We start from the raw sequence: 24246 nt of genomic DNA on the forward strand, positions 1-24246 counted from the left end.
CATGGTGCTTTCTTAACTCAGAGGTAAATGGGAACAACCATTTACAGATGGTAAAAGTCCACTGAAAAAGACAGAGTTCCAGTATAAGCCAGATTTTATGTATTGTCTTACATTATGTAATTTATGTATGTATTACATATTTGTAATATATGTAACATCTTACATGTCTTTTTCTGACACAGATGTGTAAATATAACAAGTATCTACCAGTAAGGACTGCCTCTCCACTCTTTTGTCCAAAGTGTGTTAAGGTGGTAGCTCTGCTATGCCCAGTAACAATCCTCCTGTGCTTGCTGAATGGTGAATTACCTCAAGACAATCTGTTCTTTCTTTCCTGTTTTTCCAGACTGGTTTCTATTGAATCAAGGGCTTTATACTTACACAATAAACAACACCACAGCTTTCCCCAAATACAACACTGATTTGGTCAGCCAGTCACACCTGCATTTTCCATTGCTGATTTTTTTTTCTCTAAATGAATGACCCTTCATTTCCAATGTCTCCTTGCAATGCAAACATTTTGGCTTTTGGCTCCTGCTGAGCACAGCTTGCTCAAGCAGGAAGGTTCCTGGCAACTGAACCATAGGCATGAAGAGCAGACTGCATGTGTAGAAAGCAATGACACATTCCAGCCCATGGACACCAGGTTGTCTTAAACAAGAGAAAAATGGAAAATAAAAATAAGGAAGCAGGAGAACCACATGACTTGAAGCACCTTCTAAGCACACAACACAAGGAGAGGCAAAAGAACTCTCTGCCAGCCAACAGACAGTGTAGCAGTGCCAGTGCATTTATTTCTATAACTCCCCCCTGCTAAAGTCTATCTATAGGATACTACAATCCAGCCCCTAAAATATACTCGCTGTGAGCAGCAGTGTTGCCTCATCTCAGACCCCAGAGTCTCTCCCAGTTGGTATGGAATGATGGTTTTCTTGAACTTTTTCAAGTTTTTCAGCAGTACACAAGTGGTTCCCTGGAAGGAAGCCTGTGGTTCTTTCTAAAATATCTAAACATCTGCTTTGTCCTACTTGTTACTGTAATAAACAACATGCATCCATCCTTTACTACCTGGGTTTTCCAAAAGGTGATCTATTTGACATGGGAAGAGAGACACACCCGTGACTTAGAGACCAAATTCCAGTGGTTTGAAAAAAAGTTCTTGTTTCTCACAGCAGCAGCAAACCTGATTTGCTAAAGCACTGCCTAGCTTTCAAAAACTTTTCCAAGTCTCATCATTTGTACAATACCAGTGGAAAAAAAGAGTCTCGTGACTCTGTTATCAGTCCATTTTATGTAACATGTTTGCAGTGAATGATTAAACAAAAAGATTATTGCTAAGTAAGTTTTGAGTAGTTGCCCAGAAATCATGCATGCAGAGCCAAATACTAGCATTGATGTTTAAGCACTTTTAAAAGGCTTAACTAAAGGAGACAGTGCCAAAATTAATCCTTTGAACAGAAGGTGTGCTTGCCATTGATACATCAACAACAAACTCAACATTTATTTGAAAACTGACGTAAAAAGTGGGGGAAATTCCTTCTGTTGTTTCAGGTATCAGTGCTAATGTACACTGCAGGATGAATCCATGGTAAGTTAGTGATGGCCACAGTCTGGGCAAATGGGGATGTGTAGGATTATGTCTTCGACATTTCTCTTTGTGCTTCTTTTCTAAAAGTTGTAAACATCTCTGAGTTTTCTACAAGTTGTAAACATCTGTGAGCAGTAGACTGCTCAGGAAGTTGTATCTGTGATGCTATGAATATGATTTACAGAGATTTTATTTAAGTTTCAAGTGCTCCCTGAGTTGCTGATTCCTTAACAATTTTCAGGCCAGGCACATCAAAAGCTCTGCTATAAATAAATACTTGGGCAAACACTGCCACAGAAGAGTTGAGGAGGTTCCCTATTGCTTGGAAAATACAGAAGGTTTAGTAGCAGCTCACAGAACGTTTGTGAAAAGCAAAACCAAAAAGAACTATGAATGCCACTGCAGATTTCATAACGAATTACCTTCACTAAGTATTTTTGCAATTTGCTCAAGTCTAATGGAAGGGCTTGTCCCTACTTGCAAGTTAGGTCTGACCAGGACAGAGTACGTGTATTTTGCAATAACTACTGCAGAATTACTTGTGTGTGAAAACCTGTTCTGGAATCATTCTGCCTCATTTCACTTTAGATTAATCCACCCTGAAAGAAAGAAATTGCAATCTGACATATAGCAGAGCTGAGAGCTCTGTTTTTAAGATATACTTGAATTTGACACTGTCTTTCACTGTTCTCCCCTTTTCGGTAGCCTTTTTGGCATGTATTGAAATCAGCCCTGCAGTAAGGATAAAGGGAATACTGGAAAAAAAGGGAGTCTTGGAGAACCCTTTTATTGATTAACTCTGCTGACATCCTTGAATTCTACAGCAAATGTTGTAACTAATGATCTCCAGGTAGCTGAGGCCTCTGCCCCTTCAGATAGGGCTCAAGCCCTCTAAGCAGCTTGCATAAAAAGCTCTGCCTCAATAATTCTGCAAGGAGAGGATCAGCCTGGACACTACAGCTGCACACTGAACCACCATGGCACTGCTTTTGGGGGGATCCATAGTCTTGCCTAAGATTTTGGTCACCATGCTCTTTTAGTCTACAGAGCAATGATGACAGTAGGAATTATCTTTAGACAGCTTTTTAGTCCTTTTCCCTGCAAGGACAACAGTAGCTTCATTTTCAGTACCACACAGAAGGTCAGAACTGCTTACACAATGACTTTTAGCCCTGACAAAAAAATCATGATCAACCTCTTCCAAGGAAGCTCATGAAGTCAAAAAGGAAATACTCCTCTCTATATGCAGCCACTCTTGCTATTGGGAATGCCTGGCAGAACTGTGGAGCAAAAAATTTTAAAATAACTAAAGATCAAAGCAGCGGCAATAGATTACTCCAGATCATTTAAGGCCCCCTGCATTTCTTTCCTTATCTGTGGTTCTGACTGTCTTAAAGCTGCTGCTCTAAAAAAGAAACCCAGTTTGACCACACAGCAAACACCTGAGGTCAAGATTTGATGTGTCTCCTATAGATGCCCCCCAGAAGCATTCATTTCTCCAGCTAAACTCCAACTCCAAATCACCACACCAGGACTTAAGAAATTCTTGGACTCTGCTTGTGAAGAGTGATGCTTTATCTTCTGGGTGAAAAACTTTTCCAATATTCATTCCACCTATTAAACTTAGAATCGCTATTGCATAGACTTACTATAAGCTTGGCAGAGGAAAAATATCCTTCAAAAATACCATTAGGCTAAGCCTCACTTTTTAGACTCAACATACATCCTGCCAAATCCATGTACAAGCTGCTGCAGTGTCTTCTGCATCACAGAACCACAGCATGTAGTGTCTTCTGCATCACACAGCATTACCACCTCCCAGCACTGCTCAGCATGACCAAATATTACTCTGTGCTCAGCCTGCTCACCTTGCATCACCCCGCTGACTATCAGAGCACCCCACGTGCCCTAGAGCACATGGCTTGTCAGGCTAAGTTGTACCTGCTCACTAAAGTGCTTCACAAGAGATGCTCAAGGAATAAAAAGGCCAAGAGGACAGACCCCTGCCTCCCAGTGAAGACTTCAGGGCAGGGAAGATGTCAGAGGCGAGATGTCAGGGCATGGTTCAGGAGTAAGTGCAGGTAAAAGAGTATTCCCAGTAGTTAGGTTGGATGCAGGCACCACACTCTGGAGGCTGACCCCAATGTGTGCCTTTTAGGGTGACAGGAGCAGGTGACAAATGGCTAGAATCTTCTGTATTTTCATTCAAAAGGATTACGTTCTTTGGCCACTTAAATAGGGGTCTCCTGCTTTTATTTCTACTTCTTTGAAGGTTTAAAGTACAAGCCTGAAGTTCTGCAATTGTCAGTCTAACTTTACAAAGAAATTTACAAGTTTTTTTAAATGACTTGGACAAGTAAAGAGCAAGATTTCTTAAATTACTCAAGTTAATCTGAATTTCAGAAAAATATGGGTATCAATGCAAACTCTGCTGGTTGCACTGATATCTAATTTTACTATAAAGCAAATTATGCAATGGGATAACCTGCTTACTGTGTTAGTTGAGTCACCTTCACCAAAGGCTTTCATAGGAGGTGATATAACATTCTAGGAAGCTTATAGAATTAGTGACTGTGCATTGACTGTGTGACAGGGACAGACTGGAAGACAGACAGGGTATTTTCTAAGCTCTGGGCAAGCATGTGACTTCTGTTTTTATACTGCAAAAGCTCCAGGTAGAGGGAAAACAAACATAAAAGGATGTGCAAGAAACACTACACAGCATTTGAATTCCCCAAAATAATCACAGAATGGTTTGGGTTGGAAGGGACCTTAAAGCTCACCCAGCTCCAACCCCCCTGCATGGTCAGGGACACCTCCCACCAGCCGAGGTTGCTCCAAACCCAACCAACATTGGACACTGCCAGGGATGGGGCAGCCACAACTTCCCTGGTCAACCTGTGCCAGCACCTCACCATCCTTAAAGAATTCCTTCCTCATATCAAACTTAAATCTCCCCTCTTCAAGTCTGAAACCACTTCCCCTTCTCCTCTCACTACACATCCATGTAATTGATAATTGATAATACAGGAATCATTTTATCCCAGCACATATTACCCAGCTAGGAAAATCTGACACAAGCAGTCTAAAATGACTGATACTGCTCTTTGGTTCTCCCCTTCCTGATTCAAATTTCCTTAAACCATCTTGGGACTGCTCAGTGAGCTGCCTGTGCCCTTCAGGAGCACCAACAGGCTTTTGAGCCTTCTCCTCCATCTGTATGAATTTCATGGAATCTGTAAGCACAAAAGCTGGCTCTTTCCCCAGCTTAGGCATGATCCAGACAAATCAGAGGGCAGAGGGAGCAGTGGCCAGCAGATGTACCCTTTAGAGGTAGTGAGAACATGGCTTCACCTTTGTAAGCAACAGAAGTCCTCCCAGTTGAGGAAAACCTAGCTGGTTTACTATATTTAGCTATTTCAGGGGGTTTTGTTTAAAGTTTAATTTCTTACTGAACCTTGAGCAGCCTGGTAGGACATATGACATCAACCATGAGTAATCATTTGTTTGTAGTTAGTTACTATTAATACCAACAGGTAGCTTGGTCAGTAATAATAAAAAGACCTAAGTTCTCAATAAATATACTGTATTTAAAGGGTGTGCTTTTTTGTGTCTCTCATGACTGAGGAAAATATTAAGCAGTTTGGACAAGGTTGAAATTATTGCAGAGCAGAGCTATAAATACATAAATTAATTACATAAATAAATAAATGGGTTTCTCTTGGGATACGCTTTGTACTGACTACTCAGCTTGCTACTAACATACCCTTTTTGGCAGACTTACTCCAAAACTGCATTACTGCAGTTTTCAACTCTGATCTCTCCCTTCTTCACCTTCTTTTCTAAACCAAATATCTGAATGCAGTCTCTGTTACAATGAGCCCTGAGGTACAGAATTACTTTCTGCTGACCTGTCAATGTTAGTTTCCAATTTACCCCAACATACCACAAATCTATCTACTCAAAGCTGTACTGACTGTGACCAATAACAACTCCAATTCCTTTCTCAGTTGTGTGTCCAGCCTAAATCCCTTTATTTTCCAGCTCTTTCAAATAAATACTCCACTTTACCTGGAGTATCTATGTTGCAGGCATTTGATGTACGTTACAAGAAGATAATCCTACTCTAAAGCAGTTAGAGAATTACTGTGAATTGGTTTAGGTTACCTAAAAGAGTTATACAGAGTGGCTTTAAGACAGGGAAATTTCATCCAGTCTTTATTCAAATTCATAGCAGGTGTTCGACAAACATACCCAGGAATTTTCCCAGACCCCCAGGAACATATTGGTAGTGGCAGGACACTACACTATTTCCAGGTACTAGAAATGTACTTGTCAGGAGAGAAAAAGTCTATAGCTTGCCTGAAAAGAAACAAGTAGTTCCACACAGTACAGGGCAGAGGTCTATCAGTAACTGCTATGGAACAAAATGCCAACAAAAGTTCTGATCAAAACAGTTCCAAAACCACACAGCCAGTTCCAGAGTCATGAAGGCACCTGAGACTGAGATGCGGTAAGATGCAGTGAGCACCAACATCCCAGCCCATGTGGGAGTCTTGGAGTGGGATTCTTGGAAGGATGCTAGAAGCATCCTTCTAGCTGCCTTATTCTGAATTACTGTGCCATAACTACACTGGCTCTGTTTAAAAAATAGCTTTTGCTTCAGAAATAGCTTTGTCAAAGCAAACACATCTGTTTGAATTACCAGTTTCAACGTTTTGGACTCGATTTTGCAAGTCCAGTGTACATAAGAGAGAAAAACTTAAATACAGAGACTGACCTTTTCACCCTGCAAGCAGAGGTTTCAACAAAGTCATGTCTGATTAGAGATTTCAGAAGATTTCAAAAGTTTTGAAAGCCTTGGAGGTATTTGTGAAACTGAACCTGTTTTTTTTTTATGGCTTGTTCCAGTGCTGACATGAACTGAAAGCCAGAGCAGGACCTGGCACTCCAGCTAATCCAGCATGCTGTGCTGACTCAGAAGCATGGCTGGAGACTCACAGGACTCTGGTGCACACAGATTAACAGCTGGCTGAGTTTTCTGGCCAACCTCCTCACTTGCACATCTTTTCTTTTCTTGTCAAACCTGAAGTGACACTTTCTAGCTAGCCTGATTACTGCTACATGCATAATTTATTTCCAATACAATCTGGAATAGAAGAGTAAATCTCACAGCTAGAATCTTTCCCTTATGCTTCTATCAGCTGACAGTACATAAGACGTTCGGTTATATAGAATTTTGCAGATAATGCTACAGAGGATACTGATAAATCAGAGATGGTACAAAGAGGGTTTCAGTAATAAACTGTGTTCCACTTCGAGGTTTCCTAAGAAGCAGAGACAATAGAAGATAGTCCTTCAAAGAGGTGCTTTCTGGAATGCAGCAAATTTTAGTTTAACTGAAAGGATGTTCAAATGGAATAAATCTGTATCAGAAGGGGAACTTTGTAATTTCTCTGCTCAGTTTCATCTGAGTGGGAATTGCTGGAACCACACGGATTCAACCCAAGGGACTAGGAAACACTGCTATCTGAAGTGAAGCACATCCAAAATGTTCAGGCAGGCTCCTGCTGCCAAAGCAATTTAAATTTAGTGCATTAACTTTATTTTAAAAAGTCTCTTCGCTTTGGAGAGGAGTTTGGAGCCAGCTGCCCTCCCTCTCAGCATATGTAAGTGATAATGGCAGGTGAGCATGTTCTATACAGTAGCTTCATATTTCTCTCATTAGGATCCATGTCACTTTCTATTTTTGAGAGCTGACTGAGTGTTTGCTAGGCTACACTTCATCCCCCTCCCTCCCCTGGACTGTAACCCAAGATGCTGCTGGCAGTATTGGGTTTGCAGTGCTCTGACCTTTTGTCCCTCTACTTGAAATTGACTGGGTTCATCCCAGCATGGCTGCTGGTTGGATTACACTGATAACCTTTCATGACAAGCCTGGTGAACTTCCCAGCAGAAACAGGAAAAGGACCATGACTTGCCTCAGTTTAAATAGCAGCAATTCATTTGTCACCATTAGGCAAGGATAATGTAGATGTTTCTGAAATTGCCCATGAAGAGGTTTAGCATTTAAGCCTTCAGATGACTGATCCACAGGTGACCCAGGGACTGAATTCACACTTCAACCCCTTTCTCCAGTCCTAATATAGGCAAAATGCTCAGTCAACTTCTTAGGTATTTTGTCTAGTAAAGACAGAAGAACCAATTTGCTTGTGGAAGATGTCATATACACAATTAAGAAAAAACAATTCCTTATGCACTGTGCTACCACGCCTCACCCCAAAAAGATATCCAGAAAAGGAAACACAGACCAATCTTGAAATAAAACACAGCCAGTGTTTGGAAGCCTGGTTTAGGGAATACAAAGATTTGGTGGAAGGCAGACAATTTCTGTTGTTTTTTTATTTGAAATGTCTCAGCCCATCTATGAGCAAAATAATATATTTGCAAACTTTCTCCTGATTTCTAATGTGCAACTGCATTTGTGTTTCTATATCCCCCTCATTTTACTTCCAAAAGGTTTTATTTTCTATTTCAATGGTCGTCTATCCCAGTCTGGAATATGAAACTTTATGCTCCTTTTCTAGATGCAAAAATTTATGAGGGTGGACACAATCCTCTAAAAAGGATCTTGAAGGTTCTTATCACCTAAGTAAAATATAATTCTTGTGAATCTTTGCATAGAGTTTGAGAGAATTTTGGCTTTGGTGTACTGTAAAATAGTGAATAGCTACTTGCTGCTCAAAAGGAGAATTCTACCTCCTCTGATCCTTGACTGTGTCTCCTCACCCTTCCCCTTAGCTAGCACTGGCACCCATCCGATGCTATGGAGAACCAGGTCAGGTTTTTATCTGCTTTGGTTTGAACAAACTCACTGAGAGCTCAGGAAAATGCACTTTAAGTTTAAAAAGTAGCACACTCTTACATTGGCTCAAACATTTCCTGAAACTTTACTTGTACTATTTGACAAAATCCAAGCTTTGATATGCCTAGAAATCCTGCTACCTTGCCACTCTTTCAGATTTCTTTTACAGAGTGGACAAGACTTGGATTCCTTCTAGCACACATCTCTACACCTTGCTTTCCCCACACCTCCAAAAACACTTTCAATTATAGTCAAGGCAATACAGATTCTGAAAGCTTGTAATTTACCAAGAAACAAAAGGGGCATTTTGACTTTCGGGTATTCTTATGGGTTTCCAATATTTTTCCAATGCAGAATTCTTGACTTTTAACCATAAGCCTTCTTTTTTATTCAGCCTTTGAAAAACTAAAGTCTTTTTTCCTCAAGTCATAGCCTATCAGTGGACACTTATACAACCACCTGCTTTTTCCTATGTCACAGTCAGATTTCATAGCACTGCCTTTTTTAAAAGTGGATGCACAGACAGCATACACATATTCATAGAGAAGATTCATTTTCTTTGATTCAGTATTCATAACTGCTGACAATTGTACTATCTCCAGAGGCCAAAATATGCTCTTTTCCAAATCACTAGGAAGTAGATGGGAGCAAGGGAAGCACACAAGACCTTGCTGATTCCCATTCAATCCTTGGTTTGTCTGCCTGACCTCCCAGTTACCTGCTCATTAGCAGGTAAGGCATTTCCCAACAGTGTCCTGTGATAACAGAACATGCTCATGGTTTCATAATGCACATTTCATTGCAGGTGCTGTCTCTTTCTTAAAAGTCTGTCTTTCCCTACTTGCAACAGGGTTATAAAGCTCCAGTGCTTTTCATGCTTTGGGAAGCAGTAGCTAATAGGTTGTATAAACTGCAAGCCTTTTACCCATGTATGTGACTGCTTTAGAGCTCAAAGTACCATCCTTGATAACCAGGAGAAATGCTTGCCTGGCTCTTACATGTCTGATAAGTGTGCACAAAAGAGCTGAGTGAATTTAACAAACCAAGGGCAAAAGGCAAAGAGCATGTGTGGGATTAAGGTAGGCAGTGATCCTCCCTGAACATGCTATTTGATCACTTCATTTTCAAAAGGCAAAATGACTTTGAAGCCCTAACAGTATTTTCCATAGAGCTGAAAAGTAAGGATGACAGATGTCCCACTAGCTCACTTTCTACTGTCACTGCAAATAGAGTTTTCTTGTCACCACCTACAAATCCCAGGATATGACTGCCTTTCCTCCCTCCCTCCTGTTTCTCTCTCCACAGCTAACTCCACATTTCCTCACCCCACCTGCCCTGCCAGGGCTCCCATCAGCTTCCTTCACAGTCACTGCCACCAAATCCCTTGAGAGGAGCAAGTTTCCTTTGCAGAACTCATCTGCAAAGTCCCTATTCTTCTTTTAATGGCTTACTTTTGTCATGCTACTAACTGCAAGCAGCTGAACATCCCTCACTATTTTTATAAAAAAGGGAAAGAACAAGTTTCTCAAATCCTGAGTTGAATGATGTTGCAGAGAAAACTCATTTGGTCAGGATCATGTTAACACACACTGCTAATTTTTATTGGTATCCACAGGAATCTGCATAAGAGTCTGAACTCCTCTTGTGAAATCTGTGACAGGGCCAGGAGGTAAAAACAAAATTAAGCTCATATATGATTAGAGGAAAACTACGACAACACTGTCAGAGGCTGTTCTGTGAACAGCCAGCAGATTTTGGCACTGGATCTCAATTTTGCCTCCTATTGCTCTGGCTGGGAGAACGTCATATAGGGACACTACTCTTCCAGACTCCAGTAGTGATGCTCTTTTTTTTTCTCCTGTCCCTGAAGACAATAAAATCACAGAAATCACAGAAAGTCATAGGTTGGAAGGGACCTCAAAAGATCACCAAGTCCAACCCCCCTGCCAGAGCAGGGTCACAGAGGAAAGAATCCAGGTGGGTTTTGTATGTCTCCAGAGAAGAAGACTCTACAACCCCTGGGCAGCCTCTGCTGTGCTGTCACCCTCATAGGGAAAACAAGGCACAACTTTCCAAGTCTCCCCCACAGTGCTATCACATTAGTGCCAAAATTCCACCTTCCCACTTCCTCACACCCCATTTGTCAAACGGCAATCAGCCTCAACCTCTTTACTCACAAATGAAATGACAGACAGAGGTTACATCTACACAGCACAACAAAGATCTGGGTATTACCCAGTGACTTATTTTAAGGCCTTGAAGCAGCACAGTATGGTGGACATTAGCACCTAAAATAACACCAAACAGATTTTTTTTGTCTCTATGGAACCAAACTACTGTGGCTCTGCTGCTTCCAGCACTCCAGTTGTCATCTTTGCTCAGCTCTGTCTTGTGGTGTGCCAACAACCTAATCCATGTCAGCAGTCACTTGGCTGACACACCTATCACTACTGCCCCACACATCTGAAACAAGAGTGCAAGGACTCCATCTCAGGTGTCTTTTTTAAGAGTCCCCTCCTGAGAGTTTTTTGCATCTCCCCAGCAGTTAATACAAAGACAGACTGAGGGAGCTGGGGTTGTACAGCCTAGAGAAGAGGAGGACCTCAAAGAGACCTTCCAGTACCTGAAGGAGGCCTACAGAGAGAGGCTGGAGAGAACTGTTTGCAAAGCCCTGGAGTGACAGGATGAGGGGTAATGGTTTTAAATGGGAGAAAACTAGATTTAGATTGGATTCTAGGAAAAGAAGTCTGTATTTCCACCATGAGGGTGGTGGAAAAATGGAATAGGTTGCCCAGGGAGGTGGTTGAGGCCCCATCCCTGTAGATAATCAAGGTGAGGCTTGAGGAGGCTCTCAGCAACCTGATGTAGGTGAGGGTGTCCCTGTTGACTTCAGGGGGGGTTGGACTGGGTGACCTTTAGAGCTCCCCTCTAATTCAAATTACTCTTATGATCCTATGATTCTCTTCAAACAGCACCTCTAGTTTTTGTCTCTGCTTGCAGAAAAGAACTTTCAAGACCAGAAGGTAAGTATCTGTCTCCTCCTGCCCTTCCCCTGGGGTTTTTATCATCCTCCTGTCAGCTGCAAGCAGAAGAGTGATTCAGGCAGTCAGCAGTCCTTTTGCTCATGAAGCTATACTTCTGCTTCTGTCTTATACTGGGTGTCCTCTTCTGAACTCGAGAGAAAAATATGCTTTACTGCCTGAACTGGCTGACTAAATACTTCAATTAGGTTAAGTAATGCCTGCCTTCCTGCCCATGTGTAATCCTTTTAGGACTATATTAACCATTTGCAGCTACGATCTCAACAGTCACAATGACAAATGGTATATACAGGGGCTATTCAAAACAACCCACATCCTCTGCTATCCTGGTGGTCAGCCTTGAGCTTTAGATAATCGTATGACTTGTAATCATATGAAAGATCTTGGACCAAGATTACATTTCCCATGTCTTTCATCAGAAAAAAAAACAAAAAAACAAACTGCATTAATAAGAAAAGTCAAAACCATGTGTCCTTATAGCCATAAGTGTAGTGCAATTAGATTTCTCAGACTGTCTGGCTTTAGAAGATATCTGTGTTCACAGGGTATAAAACACCAAATTTTCATGAACATAAATACCAACAGTCCACTGAGAAGCAATTTTCACCAGGAAATTTTTCCACGGGTCCCTAAAGGGCAATCTTATCTGAATAAAATGGGGAGCAGTGAGGCTCCAGGAGAGAACAGGCAAAGGAGAGATCCTCCCAAGCTGCAAAATCTGGTAAGATTTGATTTGTCAGATATTTCTCAAGGTCGTAAGAAAATATGTAAAATGTATGTGCCAGAAACAACCTTCTGGCAGTGACAGAAAGTTCCAAAGCTTTGCTCCTGACTGAGATACAAGCTTACTTATGGTATGAACACACCTGAGTTCACCTGAGGCTTCTGGGTGGAGGGAGCAGCCCTCTCCTCTCTCTGGAGGAAATGCTCTCTCAACACCAGGTTTCCTCTTCATCCTCTACCCAATGCAGTGTGAGCAATTCCAGCCCAGCAATGCCACCCATGGGTTTGCATGGCCAACAGAATGAAACCCAATGCAACTGTGTTCTTCTAAGAATTACCACAGAGCAACCAGTGATCATACATTTTTAATAACAGTACCTTCAAAAAGTATGCTGTAATTAATAATGTGAATCAAAAGCCATAGTGTCAAAGCTGCTGTGGAGGGCAATTAGCATGGAGCTGCCTCAAAGCTTCAATGTGAATGCACAGTGTGCTCCTTAGGATCAAAGGAGGTTTCCTTCAGTGCAGACAGAGCACAAAGCAGCCCAGAAGTCCCTTCCAAGCCACCACTCAGACTGAGAAACATGTGCAGAACAAGGGAGTCTCAGTTATGAAAAGCCTTTAAATGAAATGTTTTACAACCATGTTACTTTATGGCTAAGCAAGTATGGGTTACATCAACCTCCTTTCACCCACTGAGACTTCATCTACGTGTAATTCAATTTCATAAATGAACACAAGAGAATACAGAAGACTTTTCAGGCAGATAAAATTGATTCTGATTTCATTAGGGTAACACAGCAACTCATAGATCACCACCTGAATTTCAGAGCACAAATGTGGTTCCACTGTGTGCACTGGGCAAGTCTATGTACACTCCCTATGCATCAGGAAAACCTTAAATGTCACCTCCAAACCTTGGGCAAATATGGTCTATTTCTGAGTGCCAGTCACAGCTGGGCCATAGTTGTCTGTACAGTGAGCCAGGCTAAAAGCCTGGACTCAGGTGTGTTCATACCATAGGTTAAGTTTGTATCTCAGTCAGGAAAAAAGCTTTGGGGTGTACTCCAAATTAATCCCTAAGAACAATGGGTAACTAACCCTGTGGGAAGGATTCTCTTTAGGGATATTATCCTCAGCCTCGGAAGTGAAAGAAGCATCAACAATAACTGAACATCCTCCATCCCCTGCCATTAGGTGCTAAATCACTAAATTCCTGCAGTTTTATCTTGTCCTCACTATTTCATCTCACCATGATTGGCCAGGTACTCAGAAAGGATGAGCACATGTGTCCAACTGAACTAGAGCTGCTGTAACTTCATTTCCCCATAGCCATCTATGCAGAACTGTCCTCTGCCTGTGGTCTCAACCCAAAGTACAATAAAAAGTAATGTGCTTTGCCTGCCAGATGATCTGCTTGTGGTCTGTGAGAGTTATTCTGGTAGTCTGCCCAAGGAAGGCATTCCAGCTGAGGAGAAAACTCCGTGCCTCAGTGAGAGGATGTGACTGAGTTGGGACAGTGAGTGAGGTTATCTTGGGACAGGCAGCAGAACAAAAAACAGATTGCGTCAGCATGGGAAATGATTGGGCAGGAGTGGAGGGTGTGTAGGGGCAGGCTCCCAGGCAGAGGAAAGCTCAGAATAAACAGGGAGAAAGTGGCTGACCAGGGGAGCTGAATAAAGGCCTGGGAAACAGAAAGAACTGGGCCACGCTAATGAGGGCACTGGCACTTTCCGGCAGGCAGAAAGCTGGGGAAGAGGGTGGAGGGAAAGGGAAGGAAAAGCAGACGTGGAAAACTGTGGAAGAGTTGCAAAGAGAGCTTGAGAAAGTCATCTGAAACCTCAACCTGAAGGACATAGTACAGGTGGTCGGGGTATTTGATTGGAGGATTTCTTGAGATAAAATTGAATAAATGCAAAATCTACTATGGGTACAATTGAAACAGCAAGAGGTCCTTGAGGTGGGTGAAGTGTGGCAGAAACAGAGACTGCCCTTACCCAAAGGAGCTTACAAATTACATTTGGGTGAGACACAGCAGATGGCTGCAACCAGAGAGGAGATGGAGAGGCACTTTTGGGATGGTGTCAGGCTCAACTCTGCTCCTTCAGCTTTGGAGGCACCAGAGGATTGGAGGCAGTTTTAAAGGAAAGGTGTGCTGGGAAAAGAATGATGTGGTATTGCAGCCTAAGTTTATGGGATGAGAGCAAAAAGGCTAATAGGAGTGGAAATGTAACAGGGTTCCTTTGAAAATTTGTCAGGGAAAAAAGTTTAACACTGTAGAGAGCTGGGAGTAACCACTGCAAGAATAGGTAAGGTAGAAAAGAGGGTGAAAGAAGGCACCAGGAATGATACTTGTAAGTGAAGCAGACTACATCCCAAGAAAGAGAAGCACAGCTTGCCAATCAACTAGTAAGCAGGAGGGCAAGTACTGTGCTTAAATTTTCAACGAAATGCTGCATTTTTTTTTTCTACAGAAAGTGCCCTTTGACAAAAGCCTTTAACAAGTCAGTGCTACTCTGAAAATATCTAGAAGAAAAAAATTATTGTAAAAGCTCCGGTGAATGCTTGCTGCAAAAATGACAGTGCCTAATGCTGCTCACAGAATTGAAAATTAGATTTGAACTTCACTCCTACCTCTTCTAAGTTGAAGCTACCACTTTACTGTCCCAACATCCCACCTGTAAAAGGGGCATAAAATCAGCCATCTGTGTGACAGACATTAATGGTTTTAAATGCTCAGATGCTTGCAGCTGTAAAGGCTGCTGAAAGGGGTCTTTTAAATATACAGTGGTGCACACATCCTTCTGATTTTAGCTCCTTCTCCCTGTTGAAGAGACACCTGCAGGACTTATTTGTAATAAGCTGTCACTTAAATTTCTACCCAACTGAAACAAGAGACTCTCACTGACTTAAAATACACCAGGGTTAAGTCCCTACTAATTCAGGTAAATGCAGCTTACAGCTTTCAGTAATTTATAAGGGCTGGATGAACAAGACAACCTTTTCATGCTATACACAAGACAGATTTCGGCAGAGAGAGCTTCAGGTTTTGGTGGGAGTTTTGCTAAAATCTTGTGGTAATAAATTCACCCAATTTTATAATCATACACAAAGCAATCTTGGTGAAGTCCTTATGTCTTTCTCCACCTCTGCAATCTATGCTTTGGCTTTTAATTCATTTTAACAAGTCATAATTTTAATACTAAGTAGTTCTTATCCCTCCACTTAACCATTTAAACTGTAACAGTTTAAATAGTCAGTGACTTTTAGCCACTTAATTCCTTCCCTACTATCAGACATACAGTAGATGTTTAGTCAGAAGGCTGAGGCTTGTCAGTGTACACACTGTAGTTTTGAATAATCAATCAACTTCGTAAGATTCCAGACTTTTTCCTTTTGATGAACTCTATATGAAGTATATATGCATGTACACACACACATATACATACACACACTGATTTCTCAATTCAAAGTGTATAAATTGTATAAAGTGTTTGGAAATTTTAGGCTAGATTGTGCCATAGAAGTGCCATTTGTTATCCCTTTGTACGTTTTCAAGCCTGAGGTTTTCAATTGGAAAATGAATTTGAGTGAAAGAAATCTACAGAGATGTCTTTTGCTTAATTATCCTTTAACCATAATTTCACGCACGTGGTTACAAAGCCCTATTTGATTTCAGCACACTGCATTTAAACCCACACTTTGAGAAGTGAATAGCGTTGCAGGGACTGCCACCCAGCGGTAAAGCAAGGGTTGGACATTTGACTAAAGCTCCAGATGTGTAAAATCAAAAAGGTATTACTGGTAGCAATAATTTTGTTAGTAATAATTTTGTTAGTTAGCTTCAGGTGTTATTTACAATGCTTAAGCAAAAGACATTTTCCAAATGTATCTGCACAGAGGCAATCATCCAATCATCGAGCTGATCATCCAAAGTAGGTAAAATGAGGCTTGTTTAGCCACAGTTCAGCAAACAAGCTGTTGTTAACAAGACTCTTGGACACACCTGAAATATTACAAGCCTGATTTTCTTCTTTGCACTGTTCTGTCTCCAGTGGTTTCAGTGAAATACAGCCTGGGTTCATCCAGGAATGAGATGGGGTAAGAAACTACTCAAGATCACTATGTGCTTCTACTGCCTTGTAAGACATTAAGAGCAGAAAAGTTTCCTCATAGATCTAAAGTTATTAAACCATGAAACAAAATGATTATTTAAATCTAGTTTTTTAGTAATTTTTTAAAGTAGCCGTTGTTTTAAGCATCATGTGCCTTGTGAACCTTTAAAAAAGCCTGGACAGAACATTCCATTTCCCTGGTTTTATGAGCTTTCATATTTATTACCTTGTCTACTGTGTATATGAATCTCAGTATTTGTGACAGACTTTGCTTAGTTTGTTCCATTGTGTACAGACCATATGTTGTCTGTGCTCATAAAACACTCCGTAATTGTATGTGCAAGGGAAAAAAAAAGTTACTCAAGAGAAACTTAAGAACTTTCAGGTTATCCCTGCAGAGGTGTTTTTAAATCCAGCTCTAGGAAACAACTGCCTCCTTTTCTTAAGAGTTCCAATGGAATTTTGGCAGGATCCTCAGATGTATTTGGCAGTTAACATCTATTGATTTCAACAAAAATTATGTACCTGAATTCCATAAGGATTCTGGTTTGACTGCTGATGTAGGTTCTGGATACAGGAGTGCCTTCATTAGTCTCCCTAGTGTAATGCCTGGGGATGCAGCAGGATTTTTATTGTGTTCAGGATGAGTCATTCAGGCAGCAGCACAACAGATGGTGTGGAGTGCAGAACAATAAAGACAAAGATATGAAACAGCTAAGAGAAAACTGGAACAGTCAAAGGGACAACCAGAGGATGAGAGGCTGAAGGATGAGATAGGCCAGGAAGCTGAGCTTTGCCATGTATGTCAGGAGCTAATGAAGTGCGGAGTCAGCACAGGGTGAAGTAGCTTAGACAGTGGTCAGTATGGAAAGAGTAGAAAGAACAGAGGTAGGAAGACCAAGAGAGGCAAGGCTGATAGATCACCAAATGGCTGGTGGGGCTAAGAGATGGATTTTGGCATGATATGAAGAGAAGTACCAGAGGAAGAGGCCTATGGAAATGGATGAGCTGAGGAGACTGATAAATAATACCCTTTGAAGGCAGAAATACAGCAGCATTTAGAAAGAGGGCAATGAAAACCAGCAGCAGTGTCCTAAGTCTCAGAAGTCTAGAATGACAGCAAAGAAACACAGGATGGCAGCTGCTGAAAGACAATTGTGTAAATCCCCCCAAACCAGCTCAGGCCAGCAAAAGGAGATGAAACACAGTAGTTCAAAGCTGATGTCATCAACCACCAGCTGTAGCAGGGATGCAGACAGGCTTGGGTAAAGCACCAAAAAAATTAAAAGCACGAAAAAAATTAAATTCCACAGGTCAGTGAAACACAACTTGCTAAGAAAGGGATCTGGAGAAGCCCAGGTGAATTGGTGTCTTACTGATCCTCCAGCCCAGAGAAGGCAGATTGCAGAAAAAGCTCCATCAGCAAGATACTTCCCAGAAATACCAGACTCCATCACTCCTCATCCTTTTCCAGTACAGCTGCTCCTCTGACAGCTGCCTAATTCTAGCACATTTTAGCTGTAAGACTAACACGGAAATTACGAAAGATTTGTCCATACATTGCTATTTTTCTTACTCCAATAGGTAATTAATTTTCTGTTCTGCAAGTAGATAGGTTAATGGAGTTACTTTCTCCTCATACCAAAGCAGGGCCAGACATATTTGTAGGTTTTAACAGGCGTTTACCTAGCTGCACACAGCAGAAATTTCATCATTGCCATAGACCATCTAGTCCTATGGTAAAACTATTTTAACCTAAATATTTTCTAGTATTAGCCCAACCCTTCCTTGCTGCAACTTCAGCTCCATCTACCACTGAAGCAGAAACAGAGTTACTCCTTTCCTTTTCACAGAATTATTTTTATGCCTCATATACTCCGCAATCAGAAGTTTTGCAAACATCTCAATGTGTTGTTGTATTGCTGCACAAAGGCGAAACACTTCACCTTGTGGTGCAGCAGAACCCGAGGACTTATTCTGAAGAATCCTGCATTTCATTAGGTTTTTTTTTTCAGTAGCACTGGTATTTTGCACTTGATTTTACACAGAATGAACTGGTCATAGCACTCTTTAAAACAAGAGTTTTATGGCACTCTTCTTCACTTGTTAAAGATCACTTTGCATCTTAATTCTGCCCTCCCAATAGTCTCAGGAGTTTTAGGATTTCTGCTCCTTGGGTCACTGGATGCTGAACAAAACTAGCAGCAAGTCAGACCTTTATATAAAAAAAAAAGCTTTCCACTCATCAACTAATCAGTAAATGCTGAAAATGTTTTTCATAACACAGTTGTTTCTGTTAAGCCAAGTTTCCATAACATGCAAGAAAGTATCAAAACCTGCAACTTAAGTATCTGCTTATCTTCTACCCAGCGTACCTGAGATACCGCAGAGAACTCCGCGCCGCACACCCCGATCCGGGACAGCCCCGAGCCTTGCGGGGCTCCGAGGAAAGCGATGCCGGGAACCCCGTTATCGAACCTCCCGAAGATCCCGGGGCAGGACTCCAGGTCACTGCTCGACGATGGGGCTCGGCCCGGGCAGCGATTTGGCGCAGGAGAACCAGCAGCGCCAGGCGGGGCCGGTGCTGCCGGGACCCCGGAAAAGCCGCCTCACCGCGACCCGCCCCCCAAGAGTTCTCCTCTGGATTTTGAGGAATGCCTATGGAATCCCTTCTGGAAGAGCCTCGACATGTACATGAAGCGTCCAGTTGCCTCTCATGAGATGAGGGACCGAGCCGCCTTCCCCCACGGTGTGTCCGCCACGTGGGAGGGAGGTGGCGGCCGCCATTTTGATAGCCCTGTCCCCGGTGAGGTCTCTGGGATCGGCGGGATTCCCGGGCTGGGTCAGGGACAGGGAGAAATGGAGAGAACAATTCTCTCCGAGTTCTGAGAAAGGGAAGGGAATGCACCATTTTGCAACTCTCAGGGACAACCTGAGAGCTAATGCTTTTTCATTTAATGAAACCCAGACCTCACTAAATTAAAAGCAAAGTTTTTACGCTTTTTAAGCTGCGTAATAAGCAAAAAGAACTAGATATACATGACTCTTTTTTCTTAAATTGCTGTCAGATGAGTGTAGGTCCTAAAGCTACACACTAAGCCAAGTCCTCTAAGTTTCATCACTATACTGTGCATGCCTGCTAGAAACCCTTCTGGAGTGAAAAGAACAGAATTATAGCTAACTTCCCCCTGCTCCTCTCCTCTATCCCCCCACCGTTTCTGGGTTTGGTGGTTTTCTTCTGGTTTTTTTTTCCCTTTCCCCCCCCCCCCCCCATTTTTTCCCCGTTTTTGTTTTTTTTTTTTCAATTTTTTCCTTTCTTTTTTTTTCCGTTTTTTTTTTTTCAATTTTTTCCATTTTTTCCCGGTTTTTTTTCTTTTTTTTTTTTGTTTATTGGTTTGGTGTTTGTTTTTTTTTGTTTTTTTTTTGTTTGTTTTTTTTTTGTTTGTTTTGTTTTTTTGCTTTTAATACTCAAAGTAGGGCTGAGATCAAGGTCCCACATTTGGTTATTCAGCCATCTTGTTTCTTGGTATTTTCCCTTCTCTATCACGAGACTTGGAGCCAAAGGACAGAAAACAGTCACCAAATGAAGTCAGAAAAACACTGGAGAGCTCCAACTGGAAGATCAAAGAAATAGAAAGCAGGAGAAGAGAAAGGAGGTTCTAAAGCCTACAATAGGACATAGAAATCCCCTCCTGGTAACCAGAGAAATCACTCCTGGTACCTAAGCTTACATTCAAGTAATTTCAACAGAAATTCTCTTTTCCTACTTTCAAGGCATCATAGTGCAGATTTCTCCTTTTGACCTTGTTGCCTTTGGCTGGAAGGACATTGAAATCACCCTAGGAAGGGGTTTCTGTCTTCAAAATTCAGTATTTTGCTAATTGCTCTATCAGAGATCCTCACTTAGAGGAAGACTGATGCCATCTTTTCTGATATACTTGAAGTTATTTTTAGTCACCTCAAGTTCTACTTTTTAATAAATGGCCCAAGATAAAAAATGAGAAAGCTTAAAACCAGAAAGCTTTCCAAAATGACAAGGATATGCCGTATCTGTGAGAGACACTTTTTTCAAAAGGAGAAAAAAAAATCTAACAGCTGGCAACCACCACTATCAATTCAATATTCTATTTAACTCAGATTCATGCCCCTAGCTGCCTGAGACAGTGGCACATGCTCATTTCTGCCACCTGAAATACACCGTGTCAGACTTTTCTTACATGTGCAGCTGTCTGCCAAGTTGTATGCACAGAAAAACTACTGAAAAAACATTCAGCTGCTCATGTTCAAATGTGTCAAACACAACCAATCTGAAATCTGGCTGCAGCTGTCGATGATAAGAAACACTCCAACAGATCTATAAGCAACAAAAGCAGGACTAAGGAGAATTAATTTCCTCCTTACTGGATGCTGTCCTGTACCAGTCCCACAGGCCCCATGGGCTTGGGGAGTTTGAGGTTTTTTTTCAGTAGAAAGGGAGTTTGCTTTTGATTTTTTTTTTTTTTCCAGTAGAAGGCGAGTTTGGTTTTGCTTTTTTTTTCAGTAGAAGGAACAAAAAACACCCTCGGAAGATTTCAATAAATAGAACTTAGAAGCCCAGCCTCAAAACTGGCAAAAAGGTGCTCATGATAATCTTAAAACATTTCCTTCAGATTAACTGTTAACAATTAACAAAGGAATTGGCAGAAACTTTTTCATATAAACCTACTGTGGTGTTAACCCGTGTGAGCCTGAGGTCGAGATAGGGAGAAAAAGGGAGAAAGAGAGAGCATGTGAAGGAGTACATTAGAAAGGAAAGAAAAGATACCACCACTCTAGGATCCTGCACTGGTGCTCTTTTTATCCTCCAGGTCTTTTCTAGTTGTAATCACCAGATGGTGGGGGGCACAAAGCACAGGGCATTTTCCTTGGCCTCTTTAGATTTTTATGACCATTCCTCCAAGCCAGGGGCAGACAGCAGGTCAAGGGGCTTTTGCAGGTTTTACAGCCCTTCCTTACAGGGTTGATGCAGCTGCCCTGAATGTGACCTTTACAGTGTCACACACACAGAAGATGGTTTGTCTTCACCTGCCACCAAAGTCCCCCGGTAAGAGAGAAGATTTTACAGTTGTGTCTGTGTCTTTTTTTTACTTGCCCCAAGAAACAGAGGCAAAGCCCCACCCCTTTTCCAGAAGTTCCTGCCACAGCATCTGAGTCACAACCTCATGGTTACTGTGGTTCCCCTCTAGATCTTGAAGGAAGATCAGTCTATGAAGAAGACTTTGAGGCTGTTTTTGAAGATACCTGCAGAATTTTTTTCAAGTACAATAATGTTTTTATGGTATTTGGAATGTTGTTTTAACTGCCTGGAGTTGCAAGAAATGGTGTTATTTTCAGCAGTTGTTGCTTATTTGATGAGTATGTCCCATCTCCATTACATGAAATGAAAGTAATTGGTAACCTTGTGGAGAAAGCAAGAGGAATTTTAGAGAGTGTCATGGTTTTAGACAGTGACAGATGCTGGTATTCCCCACTACCCTCCCAGGGATAGATGAAAAAGGGAGTAAGAGAGAAGAGAGACTTTAAAGGTTGGAAGATAGAAATTTGGGGAGGTTTAATGAGGTAGGAATCACAGATTACAGACGTAAAAACAAATACCCAAGTATAGAGTTTTCCCTCCTCAGGTGGTCATTACTTCCCAACCAGAACAGAACACTGAACAGTAGATGGGGCTGCCCGAGCCCAGGGTCTCAGTGACAGTTCACAATGGTCTTAGAGCAACCAAGCTACCACCTTGGGAAGACAGAAGACTACTTGTTTTGCTGAATGATGTCTACAAGAAAAAAAGGCTGCAGAAGGAGCAGCCCACAGCAGACAGGCCAGAACCAGCTAGCACACCAACCAGAGAAACCACAAGAGAGTTCTTTTGGGAGCCATTTCATACCAAGTACCATGGAAGGAACACTGTGATTACTTCATTTGGGCCACCTGAGCCCTCCTCCCCCATAAGCTCAGCTGCTTTATCACTGCCACATCAACAGGCTGGCAGCATCTGGTGATCTCCCAAGCAGTTTGTTTTTTTTTTTTCTAACCTGGTTCTCTCAAACCAGGACACAAGAATTACCATAATGTGAATTTTTAATTTTGATCTCTGGTGCCAGTAACACAGAATGTAATCACTGTGCTAAGCTTGTGCCTGGCTTTGGGCTATTCCATGCAACAGAATATTCGCTTTCTTTTGCAATATAGCCACACATTTTACCATCTATTAAAGGTCTGTGTCAGAATCAACAATAATCTTAGTAAGAACACAGCATATTTTGCTTTATTTCATCTCAAGCACCTTAAAAATTTGAGTCCCAAATCACTCAATTACCAGAATTCCACCACTATAAACTGATCTCTCAGCAGCAGCCTTCAGTGGTAGAGACATAACTGCAAAGCATGCAGAGCACCATGAGATGAACACAAAGGTTTTTTTATGGTCAATCAGATGTCACCTGACCCAAAGAACACCTTGCAATGCAGACTTCCCCTTCACAGCAATCACTGCAATGCCCATGGATTACAGATTTGCAAATATGAGGAAGTAATATTGCTACTGGAGAAAAAACAGTATGTGAAAGATGCCTCTACTCATCTTCGCTGAAAGAGTCTAGACAGGAGCTCTTACACTTTCTACACAGAGGACAAAAATGACATAGTCCCTGCTCAAGGGTCCTCACAAGTTGTGACCCTGCTCTAATGAAGTGGTAGCAGATGCACATTAATGTATAGGAACCTTTCTAGGGGAAGATACACAGCACAAATTCTTCCCCACTTAGCAAGTTCCAGGCATCATCACCCTGTAGGATCAGATTTCCATGCAGGTGAAGTCATGTCTCACAGATTATCCTGCCTCAGTAGTTAAAAATCAACCACTGCTGGCTCAGCTACATGCGAACTGAGTCAAGATATTAGGCATACCCAAGTGGCTATCCAATTGTTGACCAGCCACAGAGAAAACTTTTCAGTATTTCATTAGGTTTTTTGTGAGATATTTTCTGGAAAAAAAGCTGAATAGTTGTTGAGTGTAATCATGCTTATCTGTTGTTGGAAATCAATAAAAATTGCTAAAGCATGTTAAAAAATATCTTGAGCACTTGATTTGCCAATGCCTCAATGCCTCAGGTCTTATACAGGAATGACTTCTTTGAAAATCAGAAGCATACATTGCACCACCATTTTAAAAGCCATTCTGTTCTGCTTTTCATTGGTGCTGCATAAAATCAGGAAAAAAGCCTTTTCCTTTAAGCTTTATTTTCCAGTTCTGCTTTTAAAAAAGCCAACCCCAGGAACTCTGCTCTGACCCCAACCAGACAGCCCCTGGCAGACCCACTATGACCCCCCAGGCATCCCTGGGCACCCCCAATAGCATCACAGCCTCACCACACCCATGTCAGGAGCCAGCACTGGCCTGGGACAAGGCACTGCCACCAGTGGCAGCATGGGACACACAGTCCCAGCTGCCCCCAGACCTTGGCAACTTAAGGGCCAGTGGCCCTGTTAAACACCCCCAAGCTGGGCACTGGGCCCTGTGGCTCAGCCAGGCCCCTCCCCTGTATGACAAGGTGGGGTTGCTGGGGCATCAGCAGGAGCAGGTAGGGTGGGCAGGAGGGTACAGCTGGGACAGGTATTCAGGGGGCACCCCCTGGGGCTGCAAGGGATGGCAAGGTGGGCATGGCGCTCATGGAGTACCAGGTTTTCCCTTGTCTGCCCCCTGGCTGAACCCAAGCTGTCCCCAAGGCAGAGAAACACCCAGGACACCGGCTGCCTGCAAGAAACAGGTCCTTGCCCAGCCAGCTGGGGACAGCCCTGATAGGGACACTGAGGAGTTAATCCCTGCCCCTTGTCCCCAGGCACTGCCACTGCCTCATGGCACAGGCCCACAGCCACCTC

Source organism: Calypte anna, chromosome 4A (genome assembly GCF_003957555.1).
Source record: "Calypte anna isolate BGI_N300 chromosome 4A, bCalAnn1_v1.p, whole genome shotgun sequence".
NCBI classification, from domain to species: domain Eukaryota; kingdom Metazoa; phylum Chordata; class Aves; order Apodiformes; family Trochilidae; genus Calypte; species Calypte anna.